The 25,796-nt window shown below is 49.7% G+C and overlaps 1 protein-coding gene across 4 annotated transcripts in view; it reads left to right on the plus strand.

The window, feature by feature from the left end:
- The first annotated feature begins 20,667 nt into the window (after positions 1-20,667).
- The window catches only part of LOC143831450 (myoD family inhibitor-like), a 17,854-nt gene continuing 12,725 nt past the window's right edge, over positions 20,668-25,796 (plus strand). For 3 of the 4 annotated variants that reach the window (XM_077324441.1, XM_077324444.1, XM_077324446.1), the window contains exons 1-2: positions 20,668-20,728; positions 25,215-25,427. The gene's annotated coding sequence lies outside the window, so the exon portion shown is untranslated. Of the gene's footprint in view, positions 20,729-25,173; positions 25,428-25,796 lie in introns of those variants that run through there. The other variant, XM_077324442.1, reaches the window with a different exon arrangement.

Here is a 25,796-nt window from a genome sequence, read left to right on the forward strand (position 1 = left end):
AGTGTTTCTCAACCTGGGGGTCAGGACCCCTTTGGGGGTTGAATGACTCTTTCACTGGGGTCACGGCAGGGTGAGCAGCTTGGCCGATGGGGCCTCATCCACATAACAGCCTTGCGGGGTAGGTCGAGATAGAGCGTTCGTCTGTCTGGAGCAGCGGAAAAGCGCGAGATCAGCATGGTGGGACAAGAGGCAGAGCTGAACTGAGAAACCCTGGAAAAAAACCCAATTTATATACAATCATGAACAATGGATCTTCACGCCATGGGTCAGATTCGGGTTAATTTCTGTGAAAGAAACTGGCATGATTTTATGGTTGGGGTCACCACGACATGAGGAACTGCCCCTGCACTAGGAAGGCTGAGAACCACTGCTCTATGCCGTCCTCGTAAGGTTTATTTCCAGTATGAAGTTTTCGCCATCTGTTGGGGTTGTAATGGGGTTTTTATGGGGATTTATTTATTGTTGGATTATCCGTTGTGACCCGCCTCAAGCCGGCTTCGAGAGCGGAGGGCTATAAATCAAATAAATCAATAAAAGATTGGTCACAGTGAGAATCGATGGATTTCCTGGCTCCAGCTACAAAATGATGCATGTAAGATGGTAAACACAGGTTTGCAAAATGATGCCCGGGATAGAGAAGGCAGAGAAAGGCGTACTTTTCTTCCTCTTTCATGAGACATAGTTAAATTGATGTTTCACGGATCCCTTTCTAGCTTCGGGGCTGGAGCAGGTGTCTCCATTTCAACACGCCTGAATGTAAGCAAATATCCAAGCGTGAACACTCCCTGTCAGTTTGGTGTAGTGGTTAGGAGGGCGGACTTCTAATCTGGCATGCCGGGTTCGATTCTGCGCTCCCCCACATGCAGCCAGCTGGATGACCTTGGGCTCAACACAGCACTGATAAAACTGTTCTGACCAGGCAGTGATATCAGCGCTTTCTCAGCCTCACCCACCCCACAGGGTGTCTGCTGTGGGGAGAGGAAAGGGAAGGCGACTGTAAGGTGCTTTGAGCCTCCTTTGGGTAGAGAAAAGCGGCATATAAGAATCAACTCTTCTTCAGTAACATCAGGGCTCTCTCAGCCTCACCTCCCTCACAGGGTGTCTGTTGTGGGGAGAGGAAAGGGACGGCGACTGTAAGCCGCTTTGAGCCTCCTTTGGGTAGGGAAAAGCGGCATATAAGAACCAACTCTTCTTCTTCTTCTGTCGTCTCACATTCTAGTTTTGATCAGTGGTTCTCAACCTGGGGGTCAGGACATACTACTGCCGAGACTGGTCTTCCCCAATCTTGGCGAATCTGGTTTTTCTTACCTAAATGCTTAACGTTACATTTGTAACTCTAAAAATTTGTTTTATTCGTTTTGGCCCAGCTTTCCAGCCTTAATAAAGCTGGCTCCATCATGCCTCTCTGCACACAACTGCCTCTGGTCACAGACCTTGAGCAGGAAAGGAAAATTTGGAAAGCCAAAGAGGAAATGTGAGGAGCTTTATGTACCAGCCTGATGGACCAAGACCTTCAGTTGGGGCAGGAAGGAGTCACCAAGAGAACACAGAAGACTTCTAGAGAGCAGCGGGGAGCAAGGTGAGGAAACCCCCTGTGTTCTTCTCTCCCTGCACTCCCCCATCATCCTCACTGGGAGAAAAAAATCTGCTCTCAGCTTTAACGCTGAGCTTCTGGTCAGTGATGTTGTGTGGTATTCTGTCTCATCGCCTCCGTTGTCAGCTTTAGCAATTCCCTTCCCTGATATGACTCTGCATCTCTGTCCTCCAGGTCCCTTCAGAGACACTTTCCTCTTCCATCTCACTAATGAAAATGGAGTCGGCTAAGCTGTGTGAATGGCTGGCGGCCAGCTTTCTTCTCCTCACTTTGCTGACGGATCCCACTGCAGCCTGCATGTGCGCGCCGCAGACGTCGTTAGAGGCGTACTGCTACTCTCCTTTCTGTAAGTCTTTGCCAGCATCTTTGCCATCTCTTGTCACCCTGCCCACCCCCCCAATGTGCCTTCATTTCCACTCTGGATCCTGATGCTCCATCTAAAAGAAGTATGTCACTAAAAACATACACACACTCAAACCGTTACTCTATTGTCTTTTGGATAGATTCAAATGGGTCTGAAGTAGCACAATAGTGTTGGTCTGAAGTAGCACAATAAAACCAGAGTCCAGTAGCACCTTTAAGACCAACAAAGATTTCTTCAAGGCGTGAGCTTTCGAGTGTCTGAGGAAGAGTGCTTGTCTTTTGGTTAACGATGGCCATTACCTGTAATATGTCATGCAATTTTCAATTTGGCTCTCTGGTCTCAGGACAAGATAGTTGCCAGCACAGCTTTTCACTTGCAGGAACAAATGGTAAAGTGAAAGCCATTAATCGCTAACATAGACAGTTTTATTTCTCCTATGTTTTTGTGAACTACAACTGACTTCGAGGGGACTGATGGACTGTTTTAGCAAAGAATTATCGTCTGGCTGTATTTGGATGTTATGACACGGTTTACTAATTTAACAGGATTAACTTTTTCTTAAGGTGACCAGATTGTCCCACTTTTGGAGGGACACCTGGGGGCACCTGGCAAATTGTACTTATGTTGAAATTAAATATCTTTAAATAGGACAGGGTCCTATTAAATAAAAGAGTAAGGCCACCTGGGGAGGTGTTAGGGCGGGCCCTGTCCAGGATAAAAACTCAGAGGGCCCAATCAGGAGCCGCTTTGCGGCTCCTGATTGGGCCCTCCGAGTGTCCATCCAGGGCCAAGCAGCCAATGGGGAGGCATGCAAAGTGCCTTCCTATTGGCCCCTCACCAGGACAGACCAAAATTCCATTCACCCAGCCCAGTCTGGCTGCCAGTCTGCTCCTGACCACCGCAGGGAGAGGAGGTCAGCAGGGCTGCCAAGGGGGATGCGAACAGAGGCTGTGCCAGCCCTTTTCGCCCCAAGGCTGTCCTAACTGTCAGGTCCAACTGCAGATGGCCTCAGAGCCCTGGCAGAGCTGGCCGGAGGCTGCAGAGTGCTCCCCCTTCCCCCCCCCTTCAGGCCTGCTGTGAAGGAACCTCTGACAGGCCCTGACTGAGGGAAGGAGGCCTTTCCAAGAGCAACGCAGGGGAGCCTGAGGGCCTTCCTTTTGAGGGGGGGGGAATTTCCCCTTCTGCCAAACAGTTGGCTGACAGGGAGGCCACAGAAAAGCCCCTTTTCACTTAAAATACTGCTCTGGCCGGGGGTTAGACACAGCCAAGCCTTGTGTCTTTCTTCTTTGCAACTCTCTGCAGATTTGAGACCACTGCACAGTGTTATTCTGCAGAGGAAGCTGGCTCTTTTGTCTCCTGTTTTATCTGCACAACAACCCTGTGCAGTAGGCCTCAAGTCTTTCAATTCAACAACAACCTGTGTGGGAAGCCTTAAATGTTTCTTCTCTACCACAACCCTGTCCAAAGTAGCCCTTTCTGCTTGGGGAGCTGATCTTTATACTCTGCAGGTGAGCTGTAATTCCAGGAGCTCTCCAGGCCACACCTGTAGGTTAGCTACCCCTGGGTTGGAAATATTCCTGGAGGTTTGGAGGTGGGACTTCAAAATCGTACAATGCCTCAGAGTCCAGCCTTCAAATGAGCCATTTTTGCCTGCAGTTGGTAGGGAGTGGTGCAGGAGTGTCCCTCCTGGCCTATGGGTTATGGCCAGCCCTTACCAGCAACTGTTTGTATTCTGGGGCGCAGACAGGCAGACCAGCATCAGTCCTGTGAATCTGGAAAGTGCAGGAAGATCTAAATAAATATTTACAGCCTGAAACTAAATAGAGAACAAGTAAATGTCTGGAGACACATCGTCACTGAAATAGTAACTGGCAAATAACCTTGGCCTGGCAAATAAAAAAACAGTATTAAAAACCTTACTAAGGTCAAGACTGCTGTGCGCAGACAGTCTTCCTCTTAGGGTTGCCAGCTTCCCTGTGAGGCTCGCTACCCCACCTCCCTCATGGGGAGTCTGCTATGGGGAGAGAAGGGGAAGACGATTGGAAAATGCTTTGAGACACCTGAGGCCTGCTGGGTCACTGCGGCCCATTCCCAGTTCTCTCAGATCTCTCACAACCCTACATACCTCACAGGTTGACTATTGTGGAGAGACAAATGGAAAAGGTGTTTGTAAACCGCTTTGAGACTCCTTTGGGTAGTAAGCAATAGGGTACAAAAATCCGTTCTTCTAAGGAGCAACCATGAAAGAAGCATGTGGGCACATAACATTTTACCAACAGTGAAAAAATGGGAGACAGAAGGAACAGGGTGGACACCTGTGTACTGTGACTACCCCATGTGTATTAGGGCAGAGGGGCATTTCGGTGAATGTGGCCTAATTCACACAAGAAGGGAAATGGCGCAGAACTGGGGGGGAATTGGTTGCCATGTAATCTTCCCCTTAAAAGAGTCTCCAGTCTGATTTTCCCTTCACATATCTGAGGACATGGCTCTGGAAAGCTCATCTGTAACCACTATGCCACAATTCCCAAAGGTCCGTCCTCTCCCACAATCAACAAACATTCCACACCACAGGTTCTTGACACCCATCTCTCCACACCCATGGCCTCATTTGCCACCACGCCACCACAACCTCCCACACAACACAAATGACAACCCCATGCCCTTACAGACTGGACAACTACTAAATAATTTGTTAAGCCCTCAGGCGGAGGGCTTTGTCCGTGATGAGGAAGGGGCCTAATTGGCCCCTTCCTCCTGACAGACCATCGGCCGGGCCAATTGGCAGGAGTGAAGCGCCTGCCGATTGGCCCGGCCGATTCCTAGGCTGCTGAAGGAAGCAAATGTGAGCCGCGCAGAGCGCGGCTTGCAGTTGCTTCCTTGAGGGCGGCCTGACAGCCACACGGCGGCGGAGGCTCCGTGGTCTAGCGCCCGCTGCATTTAGCTGCAGCGGGCTTGATTACTAGTATATATATATTACAATACTATTTTTGTGTTCTATGCGTTCTATGAAACTTTTTGTTGCTCCATATAGACCAAATTTTTAATCAATCTGAAATAGTGCAGAAGCGAAGAAATTCTAGAGCTCCAACCAGAAATTGTGGTGTAAATCTTCTTAGAATCATAGAATCATAGAGTTGGAAGGGACCTCCTGTGTCATCTAGTCCAACCCCCTGCACTATGCAGGACACTCTCAACCCTATCGCACAGCCCCTGTCACCTGCCACCCCTATAAGACTTCACAGAATCAGCCTCTCCGTCAGATGGCTCTCCAGCCTCTGTGGAGAAGATGGAGAACCCACCACCTCCCGAGGAAGCCTGTCCACTGAGAAACCGTTCAGGAATTTCTTCCGGATGTTCAGACAGTTCTCCCTCATCACTGTGCAAATCAACCGAAGCGCTCATGCGGAAGCAAAAATCCAGGGTGGACAGGGGAGGAAGCGGGCCAGCAGGTCCCTGTGCAATCAAGGGAAAAACTGGGGAAACTTTCCTGAGGCAAAAGAGCGTGGCATAACTTCTGGGTGAGTCCTCTGTGCAGTAGATGTCCAAGACGGAGCAGCCCTACACATCACATCAAAGACTGCAATGTGCAGTTTGGCCCCAGCACAACCAAGCTGATGTCTGGGAGAGCTTAAAACAGTAAACTAAGCCCTATAATTTCTTCTTGCAGTTATAAGGGCACAATTTCTGGATGCCACTGAAAACGAGGAAAAATTTGAGAGGATTTATGAGATCGAAGTAACCCAGGTAAGCATTTCCTCCTGCTGCATAAGATTAAGGGCCAAAATTCACAGCACAGGCTTCTGCCTCTTCTTAGGGTGTGGCCTTAGCATTTCCCTCACTAGAAATGGTGCCAGAGAAGGGCCCTGTATCTCTTTCCTATAACTGCATGCTCACCCCAAGAGTCTCCCCAGCACCATTTCAGGAGGCAGAGGCCACCGGGCATTGGGTTGAGGTCGACCCAAACCATCGCTTCCAATTTATGACTAGAAAGCCTACTAAACATAAACATAAACATAAACATAAACATAAACATAAACATAAACATAAACATAAACATAAACATAAACATAAACATAAACATAAACATAAACATAAACATAAACATAAACATAAACATAAACATAAACATAAACAAACGTTGAGGGAGAGAAGCCTAAAGCCCATCCCAGCCACACCTCATGTGCAACCAAAATTAGAAAAAGAGAGTTTTGGAAAGGTGAGTCCCTGCTAAGAACACGTCACCATGAGTCAGGCTGGGAACCCATCTCCTGACTTGTGGATTTTTCATTCTGCATTTTGGCCCTCAGACTTTGCCGTAACCACGAAGGCAAGCCTTGGGATCCCCGATGGCACAGCTGATGAGGGAGGGGAGTAGGGGGACATCCCATCCCGTCCTTTAAAAGCCAATACCGAGACAGGACGAAAAGCCCAAAGGCAACACCTGGCCCCTCACCGTTCTTGTTCCACAAAAAGCAGCTCAGTTATTCCACGATATGCCTAAAGCACACGCAAGAGGTCAATTGGTCTTCAAAACCATCCTCCGCTGTAAATTATCATTTCCCCATCCTTTCATTACGAGGCTGGAATTTAAGACTTGTTCAGCAAACTTGAAAGAAACAAGGGCCGTGGCTCAGTGGAAGCACCTCTGCTTTACGTGCAGAAGGCCCCAGGCGGAACCACTGGCATCTCCAGGTAAGAAGGACCAGGGAGAATCTTTGCTCTACAGCAGCACATAAATTTGATTTGACCAGGCCACAGGTGATGTGAAACAGGGGAAGTCAACCTGTGGTCCTCCAGATGTTCATGGACTACAATTCCCATGAGCAAACGCTAACAGGGGCTCATGAGAATTGTAGTCCATGGACATCTGGAGGACCACAGGTTGACTACCCCTGATGTGAAAGACCTCTGCTTGACAGCCTGGAGAGACGCTACCAGTCAGAGCAGGCAACGCTGACCTTGATGGTCAGGTGATCTGACTCAGTATAAGGTAGCGTCACGGGTGAAAACTGAGATCCTAATTCAGGTTAGCCATGTTCACGCTGACCGTTGAATTGCACAGGGAGAACTGATAATGCTGACTTCAGTTTAGAAGTTTGTATCAGAACAAGATCTCCTGTCCCTTTGCCCTCGTCCTGATCACTGGAGTGCCTCCTCTCTCTGTCCTCCCTCTCTCTTTCTCTCTCCAGGTAGTAAAGGGCCCAAGCTCACTGAAAAAGTATCAACACCTCTACACAGCATCACAGTCCAACCTCTGTGGATATATGCACCCCGTCCCGTTCACCACTGATGAATATCTCATTGCAGGTACTTATTGCCCCCAACTGTAAGAAAGGATTTTAGGCACTTAAGGTTTCTACTACCTCTGTTGTCTCACTTCTGCAGAACAGGTGCGACGAACTTCAGAACCACTCATGGTGCAGAGGGGACTACACCAGGCTGAGTTTAACGTGTTCTCCCAGCCTCCTTCTGATTATTATGTAACCATCACCAGGTTATGACATACAGATTATGCAGTTCAGTAATCTTCTTTATTTGAAGAGAAAACCCAACTCGGAGAATAGCTGACCAATTTGCTTCCCTAATACAGAACTGGTGTTTCCGGGGCACAGATATTGAATTGATTCTTACAAAGGCCTCTACTTGTGATGAGAACGTCTGCTAATGTCACCTGACTCCCACAGGAGACAAGCCACAGTGAATCAGCCATTAAACCACCCCCCCCCCATCGCCGCCTATATTAACTTTTATTTCTCCGCCTTTTATGTGAAACAGTGAGAAGATATCGTAATGGCCTGTCTACCAGTCTCTGCAGCTTCAATGTGAGGTGGGATTATCTCTCCGAAGCAGACAAGTTAGGCTTCGAGGAGGATTTCGACTATGAATGCCACAACCTGGGCTATCCTTAATCAACCAGGAGACGAGGATCTAGTAGGAATTGTAAGGAACCAGGGTCTTGTGGGGAGCACTGAAGGGGGGAGGAAGACTCGGGATCTTGTTCTCACTGAAGTGTTCAGTCTAGTTTGAAAGCCGGAGCTCTCCTACAACTACAGTCGCAGACGCCAGACTGCAGAGACCCGTTCCACCAGAAGAAAGATGCAGAACGTCCGTGTTGAGCTCTCTCCCGTCCCCTCCCCTCCCCAAACACTGTCCCCAAACCTCCAGGATTTCCCCAACCTAAAGCTGGCAACCGTATCCTACAATGATACAAAATGATGGATAGCTAGGAGATATATGCCCTTGCCTACAGCTTATGCATGATTAGAACAACTCAGTTGCCCGACATATGGCCGTCCAGATGTCCATGGACTACAATTCCCACGTTCACCTCCCGGCACGTGCTCGTAGGGATTCATGGGAATTGTAGTCTGTGGATGTACGGAGAGGCACAGCTTGGCCAACCCTACACAGAAGGAGGAAGACAAGGATGGGATAAGTGTGTAGCCAGGCAGACTCTCTGGCTGCATCTTCTGGAACCCAGGTGATAGTCTACAGCAGTGGTTCTCAACCTGGGGGTCGGGACCCCTTTGGGGGTGGAACGACCCTTTCACAGGGGTCGCGGCAGGGCGAGCAGCTTGGCTGGGGAGGGGGCGCTGCCACTGTGGCCGCACCTCCTGCAGGTGCCCGCACTCGGCCGCCAGCCGCTCCAGCAGTGCCTCCAGTGCAGCGCAGTCTCCCGCCAGGTGCTCCAGGTGACGCCGCAGCTTGCCGTCCTTGGGCTCCAGGCAGCACCAGCGCAGCTCCTGCAGCTGCACGTCCAGCCTCTCCAGGCGCTCCTTCTCACCATGCAGTGCGTCCTGCTCTAGTGCCGCCTCCCCGCAGAAAAAAACAACAATTTAGATACCATCATGAACAATGGATCTTCACGCCATGGGTCAGTTTCGGTTTAATTTCGGTGAAAGAACCCTTGCATCGTTTTATGGTTGGGGTTCACCAACACACGAGGAACTGTATTAAAGGGCATCAGGAATATTGAGAACCACTGGTCTCTAGAGTAGTAACCGAGGGCCCAGGAAGAGGGGGCTGTGTCAAAAAGAGGAGGGCCCTAATCATATTTTGACTGGAGCGAGAACTGGGTGGCGGCAGCAACACTAGCCCTGCCCACCCGGGTGCTGCTATGTAAGCTGACACGTAGGCAAAGAGTACTTTAACCCCCCTCCTCTTCAGTGTGAATCGTCATTGCATCTCAAGGACCGTTTATGCACTGGAGGTTTCATGCTGGGTTGCAGGCTGGACTTTTAGTCGTGGCAGGTGGCCCCACCTCTTCCTGCACCCACACGGGGGAGCATTTGACTCAGTGCACCTCATCTGCCCCCTATTTGTGTTCCTGCACGATAGCTGGGGCAGTAAAGTGCCCAGTGCATAAACGGTCAAGCACTGTCCTCTCCTGAGCAACTTGGCCTGAGTTGAGGCACAGGAGTGAACAGCCAACCAGAGGAGAAAAGCCGGCAATGCCCGTTTTTATCCACAGTTCACAGGAGCCTGTCCTACAGAAAAGTGGGATAAAGTCAAAGGTAAAGCTGCCAGAACTCAAAAGATGGATGACCGTAGGAGTCACATAGGAACTCCCTTGGGTGCTGGGTTGCTCAGGGGCAGAGAGAGAGGGGTTGTCAACAGGGAAAGGAGGATCACAGGACAGAGAGAGAGAAGTAGACTGTTCCTCTTTCTTCTGGGCCTGGTCCTTATATCTCCATTGTTCTCTCACAAACAGGTCCTTCATCACCCCCGGCGTATTACTGGATATAAACCTGTTCCAAACAACCACCTCTACACCTGCTTATGGTTCCTTCAGAGAAAAGTTAAACATGGCCTCTGATGAGTTAACAAAACTGACTTATCTAGTGCCGAATAAAGTGGCTCCTGCAGATTCTGGGTAGTCTGAGCTTTCATTGCCGATATGTAGTCCTTTTTCATACAGAAAACTACAACTCATGGGAAGAGTTAGGTGGGGGGGGTCTAAGGAAACGAACAGAAAGGGAAAGCCAGCTGCGGAACTCAAGCTGAAGCTACATGGACAAAGCTGTCTGTGAGAAACCATTCAGGTTGCATGAGCATGACCCTGGTCTCCCCCTATGCCAGTGTTTCTCAACCTGGGGGTCAGGACCCCTTTGGGGGTTGAATGACTCTTTCACATAACAGCCTTGCGGGGTAGGTCGAGATAGAGCGTTCGTCTGTCTGGAGCAGCGGAAAAGCGCGAGATCAGCATGGTGGGACAAGAGGCAGAACCAAACCAAGAAACCCCGGAAAAAAACCCAATTTATATACAATCGTGAACCATGGATCTTCACGCCATGGGTCAGATTCGGGTTAATTTCTGTGAAAGAACACTTGCATGATTTTATGGCTGGGGTCACCACCCCATGAGGAACTGCCCCTGCACTAGGAAGGCTGAGACCCACTGCTGTATGCCGTCCTCGTAAGGTTTATTTCCCGTATGAAGTTTTCGCCATCTGTTGGGTTGTAATGTTCTCGATTGGGGTTTTAATGGGTATTTTATGGGGATTTATTTATTGTTGGATTATCCGTTGTGAGCCGCCACAAGCCGGCTATGAGAGCGGAGGGCTATAAATCAAATATATCAATAAAAGATTGGTCACAGTGAGAATCGATGGATTTCCTGGCTCCAGCTACAAAATGATGCATGTAAGATGGTAAACACAGGTTTGCAAAATGATGCCTGGGATAGAGAAGGCAGAGAAAGGCGTACTTTTGTTCCTCTTTCATGAGACACAGTTAAATTGATGTTTCCAGGATCCCTTTCTAGCTTCGGGGCTGGAACAGGTGTCTCCATTTCAACACGCCTGAATGTAAGCAAATATCCAAGCGTGAACACTCCCTGTCAGTTTGGTGTAGTGGTTAGGAGTGCGGACTTCTAATCTGGCATGCCGGGTTCGATTCTGCGCTCCCCCACATGCAGCCAGCTGGGTGACCTTGGGCTCGCCACGGCACTGATAAAGCTGTTCTGACCGGGCAGTAATATCAGGGCTCTCTCAGCCTCACCCACCTCACAGGGTGTCTGTTGTGGGGAGAGGAAAGGGACGGCGACTCCTTCGGGTAGGGAAAAGCGGCATATGAGGACCAACTCTTCTTCTTCTTCTTCTGTCGTCTCACATTCTAGTTTTGATCAGTGGTTCTCAACCTGGGGGTCAGGACATACTACTGCCAAGACTGGTCTTCCCCAATCTTGGCGAATCTGGTTTTTCTTACCTAAATGCTTAACGTTACATTTGTAACTCTAAAAAATTGTTTTATTCATTTTGGCCCAGCTTTCCAGCTGGCTCCATCATGCCTCTCTGCACACAACTGCCTCTGGTCACAGACCTTGAGCAGGAAAGGAAAATTTGGAAAGCCAAAGAGGAAATGTGAGGAGCTTTATGTACCAGCCTGATGGACCAGGACCTTCAGTTGGGGCAGGAAGGAGTCAACAAGAGAACACAGAAGACTTCTAGAGAGCAGCGGGGAACAAGGTGAGGAAACCCCCTGTGTTCTTCTCTCCCTGCAGTCCCCCATCATCCTCACTGGGAGAAAAAAAAATCTGCTCTCAGCTTTAACGCTAAGCTTCTGGTCAGTGACGTTGTGTGGTATTCCATCTCATCACCTCCGTTGTCAGCTTTAGCAATTCCCTTCCCTGATATGACTCTGCATCTCTGTCCTCCAGGTCCCTTCAGAGACACTTTCCTCTTCCATCTCACTAATGAAAATGGAGTCGGCTAAGTTGTGTGCATTTCTGGCAGCCAGCTTTCTTCTCCTCACTTTGCTGATGGATCCCACTGCAGCCTGCATGTGCGCGCCGCAGACGGCATTAGAGGCGTACTGCTACTCTCCTTTCTGTAAGTCTTTGCCAGCATCTTTGCCATCTCTTATCACCCTGCCCACCCCCCCCAATGTGCCTTCATTTCTACTCTGGATCCTGATGCTCCATCTAAAAGAAGAATGTCAGTAAAAACATACACACACTCAAACCGTTTCTCTATTGTCTTTTGGACAGATTTGAATGGGTCTGAAGTAGCACAATAGTGTTGGTCTGAAGTAGCACAATAAAACCAGAGTCCAGTGGCACCTTTAAGACCAACAAAGATTTATTCAAGGCGTGAGCTTTCGAGTGTCTGAGGAAGAGTGCTTGCACTCGAAAGCTCACGCCTTGAATAAATCTTTGTTGTCTTTTGGTTAACTATGGCAATTACCTGTAATATGTCATGCAATTTTCAATTTGGCTCTCTGGTCTCAGGAGAAGATAGCTGCCAGCACAGCTTTTCACTTGCAGGAACAAATGGTAAAGTAAAAGCCATTAATCACTAACATAGACAGTTTTATTTCTCCTATGTTTTTGTGAACTACAACTGACTTCGAGGGGACTGATGGACTGCTTTAGCAAAGAATTTTCGTATGGCTGTATTTGGATGTTATGACACGGTTTACTAATTTAACAGGATTAACTTTTGCTTAAGGTGACCAGATTGTCCCACTTTTGGAGGGACACCTGGGGGCACCTGGCAAATTGTACTTATGTTGAAATTAAATATATATATATTACAATACTATTTTTGTGTTCTATGCGTTCTATGAAACTTTTTGTTGCTCCATATAGACCAAATTTTTAATCAAGAACCCTGAATCTGAAATAGTGCAGAAGCGAAGAAATTCTAGAGCTCCAACCAGAAATTGTGGTGTAAATCTTCTTAGAATCCTAGAATCACAGAGTTGGAAGGGGCCTCCTGGGTCATCTAGTCCAACCCCCTGCACTATGCAGGACACTTTCAACCCTATCGCACAGCCCCTGTCACCTGCCACCCCCATAAGACTTCACAGAATCAGCCTCTCCATCAGATGGCTCTCCAGCCTCTGTTTAGAACTCTCCAAAGATGGAGAACCCACTACCTCCCGAGGAAGCCTGTCCACTGAGAAACTGCTCAGGAACTTCTTCCGGATATTCAGATAGATTTTCTTTTGCATTAATTTCATCCCATTCGTCCATGAGAAAGTTTTGCCTCTCTTAGGAGGGAGGACAAGGGTATTCTGATGACTCCACATATCATACCCAGCAATGAAAGGGCAGAGCTCCCGGAAACTAAGAGTATAACTGCATAGATGACCTTTTGATAACCATCAGCTGCTGTAAGCAACCTGTTCTTTGTAATGTCCCCCTTGGCTTATACGCAGGTATAAAAAGAAAGCTGCCAGAAAGGAGGGCGGGGGTGGGAGACTATACTTGCCTGAAGAGGCTGAAGCTGGAATAAAGCAGCAAGCCCGGGAGGGACAGTGGGAGGGCAGAGAAGAGCAGTCCCCGCCTCCACCCTCACTACCTTAATGAGGCTAGCATGAGGCTAGCAAGTGTAGCTGCTGCTGCAGGAAGCTCTGAAGCCTCTGTCTCAGAGGGAGAGCAGAGAGCAGAAGGAGGAAAGGAATGAAAAGTGGAGGGAACAGAAGGAGCACATGATTGGATATAAAAAGGCAAGAGGGAAAGAGGGAGGAGGAGGGTGGGAAGAAAAGGAATAAAAAAGATCCTACCCAAAAGGGAAGGGAAGGGAAGGGAAGGGAAGGGAAGGGAAGGGAAGGGAAGGGAAGGGAAGGGAAGGGAAGGGAAGGGAAGGGAAGGGAAGGGAAGGGAAGGGAAGGGAAGGGAAGGGAAGGGAAGGGAAGGGAAGGGAAGGGAAGGGAAGGGAAGGGAAGGGAAGGGAAGGGGGGAAAGTCACTATCCAAACACCGCCCTCGGCTTATATGCGAGTCAATAAGATTTTCCAGTATTTTTTGGTGAAATTAGGTGCCTTATATGCAGGTCACCTTATATGTGAGAATATACAGTAAGTGGCTGATCATCACCAACAATATTGGCACAACAGGTACAGGTTCCATTGGGATGGAGTGTATTCAGTATTCCAAGGTTTAATTCCTGTTCGACATAACAATAAAAATAGGCTTGTGGCGGGCATCATGATAGGGCATTTAAAAGTCATGCTGGAATATCTCCATCATCACAGTGCAAATCAACAGAAGCGCTCATGCGGAAGCAAAAATCCAGGGTGGACAGGGGAGGAAGTGGGCCAGAGGGTCCCCGAGCGATCAAGGGGAAAATGGGGGAAACGTTCCTGAAGCAAAAGAGCGCGACATAACTTCTGGGCGAGTCCTCTGTGCAGTAAATGTCCAAGACGGAGCAGCCCTACACATCACATCAAAGACTGCCATGTGCAGTTTGGCCCCAGCACAACCAAGCTGATGTCTGGGAGAGCTTTAAAGAGTAGACTAAGCCCTATAATTTCTTCTTGCAGTTATAAGGGCACAATTTCTGGATGCCACTGAAATCGAGGAAAGATTTGAGAGGATTTATGACATCCGAGTAACCAAGGTAAGCATTTCCTCCTGCTGCATAACATTAAGGGCCAAGATTCACAGCACAGGCTTCTGCCTCTTCTTAGGGTGTGGCCTTAGCATTTCCCTCACTAGAAATGGTGCCAGAGAAGGGCCCTGTATCACTTTCCTATAACTGCATGCTCACCCCAAGAGTCTCCCCAGCACCATTTCAGGAGGCAGAGGCCACCGGGCATTGGGTTGAGGGCGACCCAAACCATCGCTTCCAATTTATGACTAGAAAGCCTACTAAACATAAACATGAACATAAACATAAGCATAAACATGAACATGAACATGAGCATGAGCATGAGCATGAACATAAACGTTGAAGGAGAGAAGCCTAAAGCCCATCCCAGCCACACCTCATGTGCAACCAAAATTAGAAAAAGAGAGTTTTGGAAAGGTGAGTCCCTGCTAAGAATACGTCACCATGAGTCAGGCTGGGAACCCATCTCCTGACTTGTGGATTTTTCATTCTGCATTTTGGCCCTAAGACTTTGCCGTAACCACGAAGGCAAGCCTTGGGATCCCCAAGGGCACAGCTGATGAGGGAGGGGAGTAGGGGGACATCCCATCCCATCCTTTAAAAGCCAATACCAAGACAGGACGAAAAGCCCAAAGGCAACACCTGGCCCCTCACCTTTCTTGTTCCACAAAAAGCAGCTCAGTTATTCCACGGTATGCCTAAAGCACACGCAAGAGGTCAATTGGTCTTCAAAACCATCCTACACTGTAAATTATCATTTCCCCATCCTTTCATTATGAGGCTGGGATTTAAGACTTGTTCAGCAAGCTTGAAAGAAACAAGGGCCGTGGCTCAGTGGAAGCACCTCTGCTTTACGTGCAGAAGGCCCCAGGCTGAACTCCTGGCATCTCCAGGTAAGAAGGACCAGGGAGTATCTTTGCTCTACAGCAGCACATAAATTTGATTTGACCAGGCTGTAGGTGATGTGAAACAGGGGAAGTCAACCTGTGGTCCTCCAGATGTTCATGGACTACAATTCCCATGAGCAAACGCTAGCAGGGGCTCATGAGAATTGTAGTCCATGAACATCTGGAGGACCACAGGTTGACTACCCCTGATGTGAAAGACCTCAGCTTCACAGCCTGGAGAGACGCTACCAGTCAGAGCAGGAAATGCTGACCTTGATGGACAGGTGGTCTGACTCAGTATAAGGTAGCGTCACGGGTGAAAACTGATATCATAATTCAGATTAGCCATGTTCACGCTGACCGTTGAATTGCACAGGGAGAACTGGGACTGCTGACTTCAGTTTAGAAGTTTGTATCAGAACAAGATCTCCTGTCCCTTTGCCTTCGTCCTGATCACTGGAGTGCCTCCTCTCTCTTTCTCTCTCCAGGTAGTAAAGGGCCCAAGAGAACTGAAAAATTATAAACGCCTCTACACAGCATCACAGTCCAACCTGTGTGGATATATACACCCCGTCCCGTTCACCACTGATGAATATCTCATTGCAGGTACTTATTGCCCCCAACTGTAAGAAAGGATTTTAGGCACTTAAGGTTTCTACTACCTCTGTTGTCTCACTTCTGCAGAACAGGTGCAACAACCTTCAGAACCACTCATGGTGCAGAGGGGACTACACCAGGCTGAGTTTAACGTGTTCTCCCAGCCTCCTTCTGATTATTATGTAACCATCACCAGGTTATGACATACAGATTATGCAGTTCAGTAATCTTCTTTATTTGAAGAGAAAACCCAACTCGGAGAATAGCTGAGTATTTCCGGGGTGGCTGCGTCCCCCTGCACAGACTAAGAAAAGAAGCAATTGCAGGCAGCAACTTTCAGTTTGGCGTAGTGGTGAGGAGTGCGGACTTCTAATCTGGCGAGCTGGGTTCGATTCTGTGCTCCCCCACATGCAGCCAGCTGGGTGACCTTGGGCTCGCCACGGCACTGAGAAAGCTGTTCTGACCGAGCAGGGATATCAGGACTCTCTCAGCCTCACCCACCTCACAGGGTTTCTGTTGTGGGGAGAGGAAAGGGAAGGTGACTGTAAGCCGCTTTGAGCCTCTTTCGGGTAGGGAAAAGCGGCATATGAGAACCAATTCTTCTTCTTCTTCAGGAATATCAGGGCTCTCTCAGCCTCCCCTCCCTCACAGGGTTTCTGTTGTGGGGAGAGGAAAGGGAAGGTGACTGTAAGCCGCTTTGAGCCTCTTTCGGGTAGGGAAAAGCGGCATATGAGAACCAATTTTTCTTCTTCTTCAGGAATATCAGGGCTCTCTCTGCCTCCCCTCCCTCACAGGGTGTCTGTTGTGGGGAGAAGAATGGGAAGGCGACTGTAAGCTGGTTTGAGACTCCTTCGGGTAGAGAAAAGCATATAAGAACCAACTCTTCTTATTCTTCAGTAATATCAGGGCTCTCTCAGCCTCATCCACCTCACGGGGTGTCTATTGTGGGGAGAGGAAAGGCGACTATAAGCTACTTTAAGACTCCTTCGGGTAGAGAAAAGCGGCATCTAAGAACCAACTCTTCTTCTTCTTCAACTTCCATTAAAAGAAAAAAAAAACGACTAATACTCCACTAACGACTAATACAGCCTGCAGCCTGGAATGAAACCTCCAGTGCGTAAACGGTCCAGGAGATGCCATGCCTGCAGGGGAGGCCCACTTGATGCTTAAGTTTTCTGTTTATGTAACCCTTGAGGAAGACCTCCATCTTGTACTGCAACCCTGGCGGAAGAGCTCCATCTTGCAGGCCCTGCAGAACTGTGCTAGTTCCATCAGGGCCCGGATGTTCGCCAGGAGCTCATGAACGGCGGCTGGCTCTGGAGATTTTGCTACCCATTTCTTCCTCTGCTGCTATGGTTCTAACCACCCCATGCCATTAGCACCAAGCGGCAATAGACAGTGGGACTACAACGCTCAGACAAGCAGCACGTGCTTTGCATATGGAGGATCGGTGGCATCTTCAGGAAAGGGAGTGCAGGGGGCATGCTTTCAGAAAACTGCCACCAGGTTGAGTCAGAAATAACACCCTAGAACAGTGGTTCTCAACCTGGGGGTCGGGACCCCTTTGGGGATCGAACGACCCTTTCACAGGGGTCGCGGCAGGACAAGAAGCTTGGCTGGGGAGGTGGCGCTGCCACTTTTGCTGCTCCTCCTGCAGGCGCCCGCACTCGGCCACCAGCCGCTCCAGCAGTGCCTCCAATGCAGTGCAGTCTCCCGCCAGGTGCTCCAGGTGGTTGCACAGCTCGGTCGGAAAAGAGGCAGAACTTTACTGAGAAACCCCGGAAAGAAACCAATTTATATACAATCATGTAATGGATCTTCAGGCCATTGGTCAGTTTCGGTTTAATTTCTGAGAATTGAACACTGGCATAATTTTATAGTTGGGGGTCGCCACAACATGAGGAACAGTATTAAAGGGTCGCGGCATTAGGAAGGTTGAGAACCACTGCCCTAGAAGAACCAGGATCTGAGATGGTACAAGACAGCTTGTATACGTTCAAACACCTCAAGGAAGAAGCGCCATCTGGGAAATGCAGCCCTGCCATCACCACTGGGGATGCTGTTTCACCCTACTAGACTTTCAGCCATCAGCCCCAGGAAACAGGACAGAACCCATGGGGGCTTAGAAAGTCCAACCACATTTGTCAAAGGTTGCCTAAGGACATGGGTTTTCGGCCCTCTGCGTACATCACCTTGCCTCTCTTCATGACTGGGAAAACCAAAAGGAAACCCACCGAAGATTTAGGGGATCCGGTAAGTTATGCAAATGAAGAAAACGCCTGGGAATCTGACCAATTTGCTTCCCTAATACAGAACTGGTGTTTCCGGGGCACAGATATTGAATTGATTCTTACAAAGGCCTCTACTTGTGATGAGAAAGTCTGATAATGCCACCTGACTCCCACAGGAGACAAGCCACAGTGAATCAGCCCCCCCCCCATCGCCGCCTATATTAACTTTTATTTCTCCGCCTTTTATGTCAAACAGTGAAAAAACATCCTGATGGCCTGTCTACCAGTCTCTGCGGCTTCAATGTGAGGTGGGATCATCTCTCCAAAGCAGACAAGTTAGGCTTCAGGAAACATTTCGCCCCTGAATGCCGCAACCTGGGCTATCCTTAATCAACCAGGAGACGAGGATCTAGCAGGAATTGTAAGGAACCAGGGTCTTGTGGGGAGCACTGAAGGGGGGAGGAAGACTCGGGATCTTGTTCTCACTGAAGTGTTCAGTCTAGTTTGAAAGCCGGAGCTCTCCTACAACTACAGTCGCAGACGCCAGACTGCAGAGACCCGTTCCACCAGAAGATAGATGCAGAACATCCGTGTTGAGAGAGAAGTAAACTGTTCCTCTTTCTTCTGTGCCTGGTCCTTATATCTCCATTGTTCTCTCACAAACAGGTCCTTCATCACCCCCGGCGTATTACTGGATATAAACCTGTTCCAAACAACCACCCCTACACCTGCTTATGGTTCCTTCAGAGAAAAGTTAAACATGGCCTCTGATGAGTTAACAAAACTGACTTATCTAGTGCCGAATAAAGTAGTTCCTGCAGATTCTGGGTAGTCTGAGCTTTCGGTGCAAATATGTAGCCCTTTTTCATACAGAGAACTACAACTCATGGGAAGACTTAGGTGGGGGGGGGGTCTAAGGAAACGAACAGAAGGTGAAAGCCAGCGCTGAAGCTACATGGACAAAGCTGCCTGTGAGAAACCATTCATGTTGCATGAGCCTGACCCTGCTCAGTGCACATGCCCTTGGGATAAAAATGGCAGTCTTGTCTGACTCTCAGCCTCCCCTCCCTCACAGGTTGTCTGTCGTGGGGAGAGGAATGGAAAGGTGACTGTAAGCCGCTTTGAGACTCCTTTGGGTAGAGAAAAGCGGCATCTAAGAACCAACTCTTCTTCTTCTACTACTTCAGTAATCTCAGGGCTCTCTCAGCCTCCCCTCCCTCACAGGGTGTCTGTTGTGGGGAAAGGAAAGGGAAGGCGATTGTAAGCCGCTTTGAGATGCCTTCGGGTAGAGAAAAGCGGCATATAAGAACTAGCTCTTCTTCTTCTTCAGTAATCTCAGGGCTCTCTCAGCCTCCCCTCCCTCACAGGGTGTCTGTTGTGGGGAGAGGAAAGGGAAGGCGATTGTAAGCCGCTTTGAGACGCCTTCGGGTAGAGAAAAGCGGCATATAAGAACCAACTCTTCTTCTTCTTCAGTAATCTCAGGGCTCTCTCAGCCTCCCCTCCCTCACAGGGTGTCTGTTGCGGGGAAAGGAAAGGGAAGGCGATTGTAAGCCGCTTTGAGATGCCTTCGGGTAGAGAAAAGCGGCATATAAGAACTAGCTCTTCTTCTTCTTCAGTAATCTCAGGGCTCTCTCAGCCTCCCCTCCCTCACAGGGTGTCTGTTGTGGGGAGAGGAAAGGGAAGGCGATTGTAAGCCGCTTTGAGACGCCTTCGGGTAGGGAAAAGCAGCATCTAAGAACCAGCTCTTCTTCTTCTTCTTTTTCTTCTTTTGCTCCTATGAGTGCTCATGCTGAGGCAACTAGCCTAGCGCTGTTGTTTTCAGCACAAGGGCCAGATCCTTCCAAAAGCAGGGGAAAGGGGCGACTCTAGAGGGCTTCCGAACTAGCAGGGGTTCCACAATCCATTGGGAGCATGTAGATTAACCAATGGCTCTGTTTAGAGAAGATAGGGGATGCCAAACTGTGACTCTCGGATTTTCATGGACTACAATTCCCATGAGCCTCTGTCAGGAGGGAGTCATTTGAGGAGCCAGAGTTTGGCCACCCCTGTTATAAGGCATAGGTTTTTATTTGTTTGTTTTGGAAGAGAAAGGAAGCCCAATTTGGTGTTTTGTTTTTCCTGCCAGAGTATAGCAACGCAGCATGACCAAAATAAATCCCAAGAAAGGAACAAGTGCGCTCTTAAACCACAGCCCAGAAATTTGGGTAGTCAACCTGTGGTCCTCCAGATGTCCATGGACTACAATTCTCATGAGCCCCTGCCAGCATCTGCTGGCAGGGGCTCATGGGAATTGTAGTCCATGGACATCTGGAGGACCACAGGTTGACTACCCCTCCGAAGCGCAACCGGCCGGAAGGAAAGGCGGCCTGCTCGGCACGTGCCCCGAGCGCTCAATCTCTCCCGCGCACCAATGAGGCAGCGTCGTGGGTCGCCTCCTGCTTTCCCAATTGGCCGTCTTGTCGCGCAAGGCCTCTCGGGAGCCGTAGTTTCCGTGGCCCTCTTTGTGAGGCGCGAAAAGCGCGGGATGGCAAGCGGCGTTTGGACCGCCAATTAGAGTGCGAGCTCCGCGTCTTTGCCCCTTGCTGGCCGCGAAAGCCCCGCCCCTCACTCACGTAGCAAGTTCTCTGGATGCGCCACGCCCCTTTTCTCCCCGCTGGTCTCCCCTCTGCCGCGCTTGAACAGATGGAGCGGCTGGCGGTGTGTCCTCTTCGGCCACGGGTTCGCGCCCCGCCTTCGGCCACCCCTGCGGGCGCTGCGGAAAGGGCGGCGGGGGGAGGGCCTGGGGCTCCCGGGGAGGCCTGGGGCTCCCGCCAGAACCACCCCAAGCCCCAAGAATGAGAGCATCTCTGACCGAGATACTATATAAGAGACACCCTGTTGGGTCAGGCTAATGGACCATCCAGTGCAACCCTCTGTGCCACACAATGGCCAAAGCCCACGGGACATCAGGAGGTCCACAAGCAGGGCTGGAACTCCAGAAACTCTCCCACGGTTGCCTCCCCAAGCACTGAGAACCCAGAACATCACTGCCCCAGACATCAGCACATAAGAGAAGCTATTTCACAACGAGAGAGCCAGCCTGTCATTGTGGTTAAGAGCGGCAGCCTCTAATCTGGAGAACTGGGTATCGAGTCCCCACTTCTCCACGTCAGCCAGCTGGGTGGCCTTGGGCCAGTTCCAGCTTTCTCAGGGCTCATAGGATATCTGTTGTGGGGAAAGGAAGAGAAAGGGATTTGCAGCCCCTTTAAGACACGTGAGGCTTGTTGGGTGGCCTTGGGCTAGTCCCAGTTCTCGTACTGCTCTCCCAGCCTCACCTGCCTCACTGTCTGCCACAGGGAGAGATTCAAATGAGTAGCCCTGTTGGTCTGAAGTAGCACAATAAAATCAGAGTCCAGTGACACCTTTAAGACCAACAAAGATTTATTCAGGGCGTGAGCCATAGGGAAAGGGAGGGCAGGCGATTGGAAGCTAGTTTGAGACTCCTTCAGGTAGTAAAAAACAGAATACAATAAACCAGCTCTTGTAGAATATACTGACTAGTAGCTATGATTTTTGCAGATTCCAAATTAGCTCATAGGTCGAATTCCCCCCCCCCCATACAATTATTTAAACATCCCAATAAAGCAATAAGTGGCATGTAAGTTTGTTATTTAAATAATTCAAGTGAGGCTTTTTCGGTTCAGAATGCAATTTATTCATATATGAAGAAGCAGCTCGCTTTTGGGAAAGCTCATATCAGTTGGTTTTCTAAACCTTGTGTTCCTTGTGTTGCTGCGATTTTGCTTCCTGCTGCATCCATCGCCATGGAGACATAACGACTCATTTAGGAATTAGAGATGTTGGGGGCAGAGAGACAGGAGTGGTGCATGCTGGGATTGGTGTGGAGCAGCCTGCAATAAAACAGCTTTTCAGCTTCTAATGATGCTTTCGGGAGACAAGGGAAACAGGAGTTTCCAGGTGCATTTTTGATGCCCTCCTGCAGTGCCTCCCTTCATGGTTGTCTGCAAGAGGCGAGCGGAGACCTTGCCCCCAAATCCTAAATTTATCCTAAATTTATGGTATAAAGACTAAATGTTCAATAGCACCTTTAAGACCAACAAAGCTTTATTCATGGTATGAGCTTCCATGTGCATGCATGCTTCTTCAGATGCAATGGCACGGAATAGAAATAATCAGTTCATACCGAGAGCCAGTTTGGTGTAGTGGTTAGGAGTACAAACTGGTGAGCCTGGTTTTATTCCCCGCTCCCCCACATGCAGCCAGCCTTGGGCTCGCCACGACACTGATAAAGCTGTTCTGACCGAGCAGGAATATCAGGGCTCTCTCAGCCTCACCCACCTCACAGGGTGTCTGTTGTGGGGAAAGGAAAGGGAAGGCGACTGTAAGCCACTTTGAGACTCCTTCGGGCAGAGAAAAGCGGCATATAAGAACCAACTCTTCTTCTTCTTCTTCAGTAAAATCAGGGCTCTCTCAGCCTCCCCTCCCTCACAGATGTCTGTTGTGGGGAGAGGAAAGGGAAGGCAACTTTAAGCCACTTTGAGACTCCTTTGGGTAGAGAAAAGCAGCATATAAGAACCAACTCTTCTTCTTTTTCATACAGGCAAAGTGTAAGAGTGAATTAGCATACAGTATAAAGAAAATGTTTGACAAACTCTAGGGACAAACAGGAATAACAAGCAGGATTTACTTCCAGCAGAAACATAGAGAGGTAAATAAGTATGTTGAGATGGGAGAGTGATGAACAGATATAAAAACAGAAGAGTTGGTTTTTATACTTTGCTTTTCACAGCCAAAAGGAGTCTCAAAGCGGCTGACAATCGCCTTCCCTTCCTCTCCCCACAACAGATCCCCTTTGAGGTAGGCGAGACCTCTGGAAGAACTGCTTTGTGAGAACAGCTCTATCAGGTCTGGGACAACCCCAAGGTCACCCAGCTGGCTTCACATGGAGGAGCGGGCAATCAACCCGGCCCACCAGATTAGAAGCTACCACTCTCCACCACGCTGGCTCCCAATTGCTTACAGCAATTAGCTGAATCCTTCCCTTATGCTCCACACATCTTCTCTCAAACATGGAGCACAGCGTCCCGAGACCAAAGGAAAACGCATCAATCCACCCTGCCAAGTTAGACTGCATTATTCATGGTTACATAACCATCGATACGACCGCAGGCAGCCAGGTGGGTCTGCAGTTACAGGTTACACACTTCGCCCCCTCTGCCAAATCATTTGCGGATATCCTTGCCCCTTCTGAGTGCTGACCCCCACCCAAAACGCCCACGAATTATCACACACCGCTTTGTCCTGTTTGCCAGACCCGACCTTCCTTCCTGCTGCCTGGGCCCCCCCTCCCTTCCAGCAGGCAGCCATTAAGAGCGTGGATGTTGAGCTTTTCTGGCCTGCGTCCCGTTGGACCTTGTTAATGGCTCTTTAGAAAGCTGTAAGTAATCCTGGCCCAGCCTGCCACTCAGGGAGGTATCGCCCCCTCCTCCTCACCCCAGGAGGCCCACTCACACTCCCCTAAGTGGGATGAATTACTTATGGTCGAATCCATTTCCTCCGATGCCGCCATTATGGACTCTTGCTCTCCTCCCGGGCTTCGTGCTCCCTCCCTCTCCACGCTCTGCCAACCTAATGCTCAGACACGGCTGCCTCTGGTGTGTAGTCAGCTCTTTATGCACCCGCCCCCCCAGTGTTACAGAAGTTATTATAGCAAAAAAGCATCACTCAGGACTGAAGTGAGGCTGCTTTTGAAATACTGGAATTTGGTTAGGTGCATAGGGATAAGTCCCGCCTCCTTTTTTGCCTCCAAGGCCGTTGACACTTTGCAGAATTTTACAGATTAACATCATAATGAAGAAGAAGAAGAGTGGGTTCTTATATGCCGCTTTTCCCTACCCGAAGGAGGCTCAAAGCGGCTTACAGTCGGCTTCCCTTTCCTCTCCCCACAACAGACACCCTGTGAGGTGGATGAGGCTGAGAGAGCCCTGAGATTACTGAAGAAGAAGAAGAGTTGGTTCTTATATGCCGCTTTTCCCTACCCGAAGGAGGCTCAAAGCGGCTTTCAGTCGCCTTCCCATTCCTCTCCCCACAACAGACACCCTGTGAGGGAGGGGAGGCTGAGAGAGCCCTGATATTACTGAAGAAGAAGAAGAAGAGTTGGTTCTTATATGCCGCTTTTCTTTACCCGAAGTAGTCTCGAAGTGGCTTACAGTCGCCTTCCCTTTCCTCTCCCCACAACAGACACCCTGTGGGGTGGGTGAGGCTGAGAGAGCCCTGATATCACTGCCCGGTCAGAACAGTTTTATCAGTGCCGTGGCGAGCCCAAGGTCACCCAGCTGGCTGCATGTGGGGGAGCGCAGATTCGAACCCATCATGCTAGATTAGAAGTCCGCACTCCTAACCACTACACCAGACTGGCACCAGACCAAAGGTCATCCAGCAGGCCTCGAAATACCCCATGGTGAGATTCTGTCAACTAGGCAGACTGTGAGTAAGTGGGCAGAAGGCACTATGTCAGTGCTTGGCTCTTGTGGCCCTTTCTGGCATGCCCAGGGAAATGCTGATTGCCACTTCAGGGTCAGGAGGCGAATTTAAACCACATGAGCCAGGGGTTTGGGGGAGGGGCATAATCTGGGTATGAAATTGGGGTCACTGTGGGCCGATGGATAGTTTTGAATTTCCTGCATTCTGCAGTGGGTTACACTAGATGACCCTTGAGATCCCTTCTACAATTTGTCTTTCAAAGGGTCTGACAGTTGTCTATCCTTCCTTTCCCCACAACCTGCGTGGTTGGTGGGGCTGAGAGAGCTCTGCGAGAGCTGAGACTGACCCAAGGTCACCCAGCTGTATAAGAGCAATGGGGAATTGAACTGGGTTCTCCCGGCTGGAGGCTGCCGCTCTTAACCCCTGCACCAAACAGCCTCCCTTGTCCAGGGCCACGACAGATTGCTTCTTCTTCCCAACATTGCAGCTGTCTCTGGAGGGTGTGCGGCTTTCTACGCCGGGCCCTGAGACTCAGCATCATGTTGGGTGGAGGCAGCGTGCACTGCTGTGGCACTCTGATAGAGATAAATAACTTAAGCAGAACCTCCTGGGCCCATTCCCTAGACGGGAGAGGTTAAGCAAAGCATAGCCCAGCCCAGCGCCGGGCCAGGGCAAAGGGAGCGGCCCCTCCATGTGATACGGTATTTATTTCCCTCCCTAGCTATCCAGCTGAGCGCTGGATCAGGATGTTGCGACGACAGACGAGCTGGAGCCTGGGCTAGTCGAATGAACGGAGCGGAGCGTGAAAGGCAGAGGGGAGCCCAGAGCAACGTGCAAGCAAGCGTGGACGCTCTCGTGGGGAGAGCGTGGCGGGTGCTGTGGATGTGGAGGAGCCAGGAGAGGACCTGCGTCCGCTTGCCGGGACTGTGGCCAGGTAAATTGGGGCGCCTTGGAGAAAGAGGTTTCCTTGGAGGCCGGGGAGCTCTTGCTTTCTCAAGCCGCCTCCCCCCTTCCCCATCTTTATTCTGCTGCCCCATATTTCCCTGTCACATAGTCTTAATCTTTAGAGATGAGTCCAGACGGGTTGCCAGGTTAGTCTCTCTGCAGCAGCAGAGAAGAGCCAGCGTCCAGCAGCACCTTGAAGACTGACAAAATTGGTGGAAGGGGAGGAGCTTCCGAAGAAGTCAGCAGAGAGTCCCCAAAGATGCTGGACTCTGGCGCTTCTCTGCTGCCGTAATCCTGGCCGCTGTTTCTTTGGAAGTCTGCAGTTTTGGTAGGATCTTCTTGTATCTGTATTCATATG

The sequence above is a fragment of the Paroedura picta genome, chromosome 3, assembly GCF_049243985.1.
Source record: "Paroedura picta isolate Pp20150507F chromosome 3, Ppicta_v3.0, whole genome shotgun sequence".
Taxonomy (NCBI): domain Eukaryota; kingdom Metazoa; phylum Chordata; class Lepidosauria; order Squamata; family Gekkonidae; genus Paroedura; species Paroedura picta.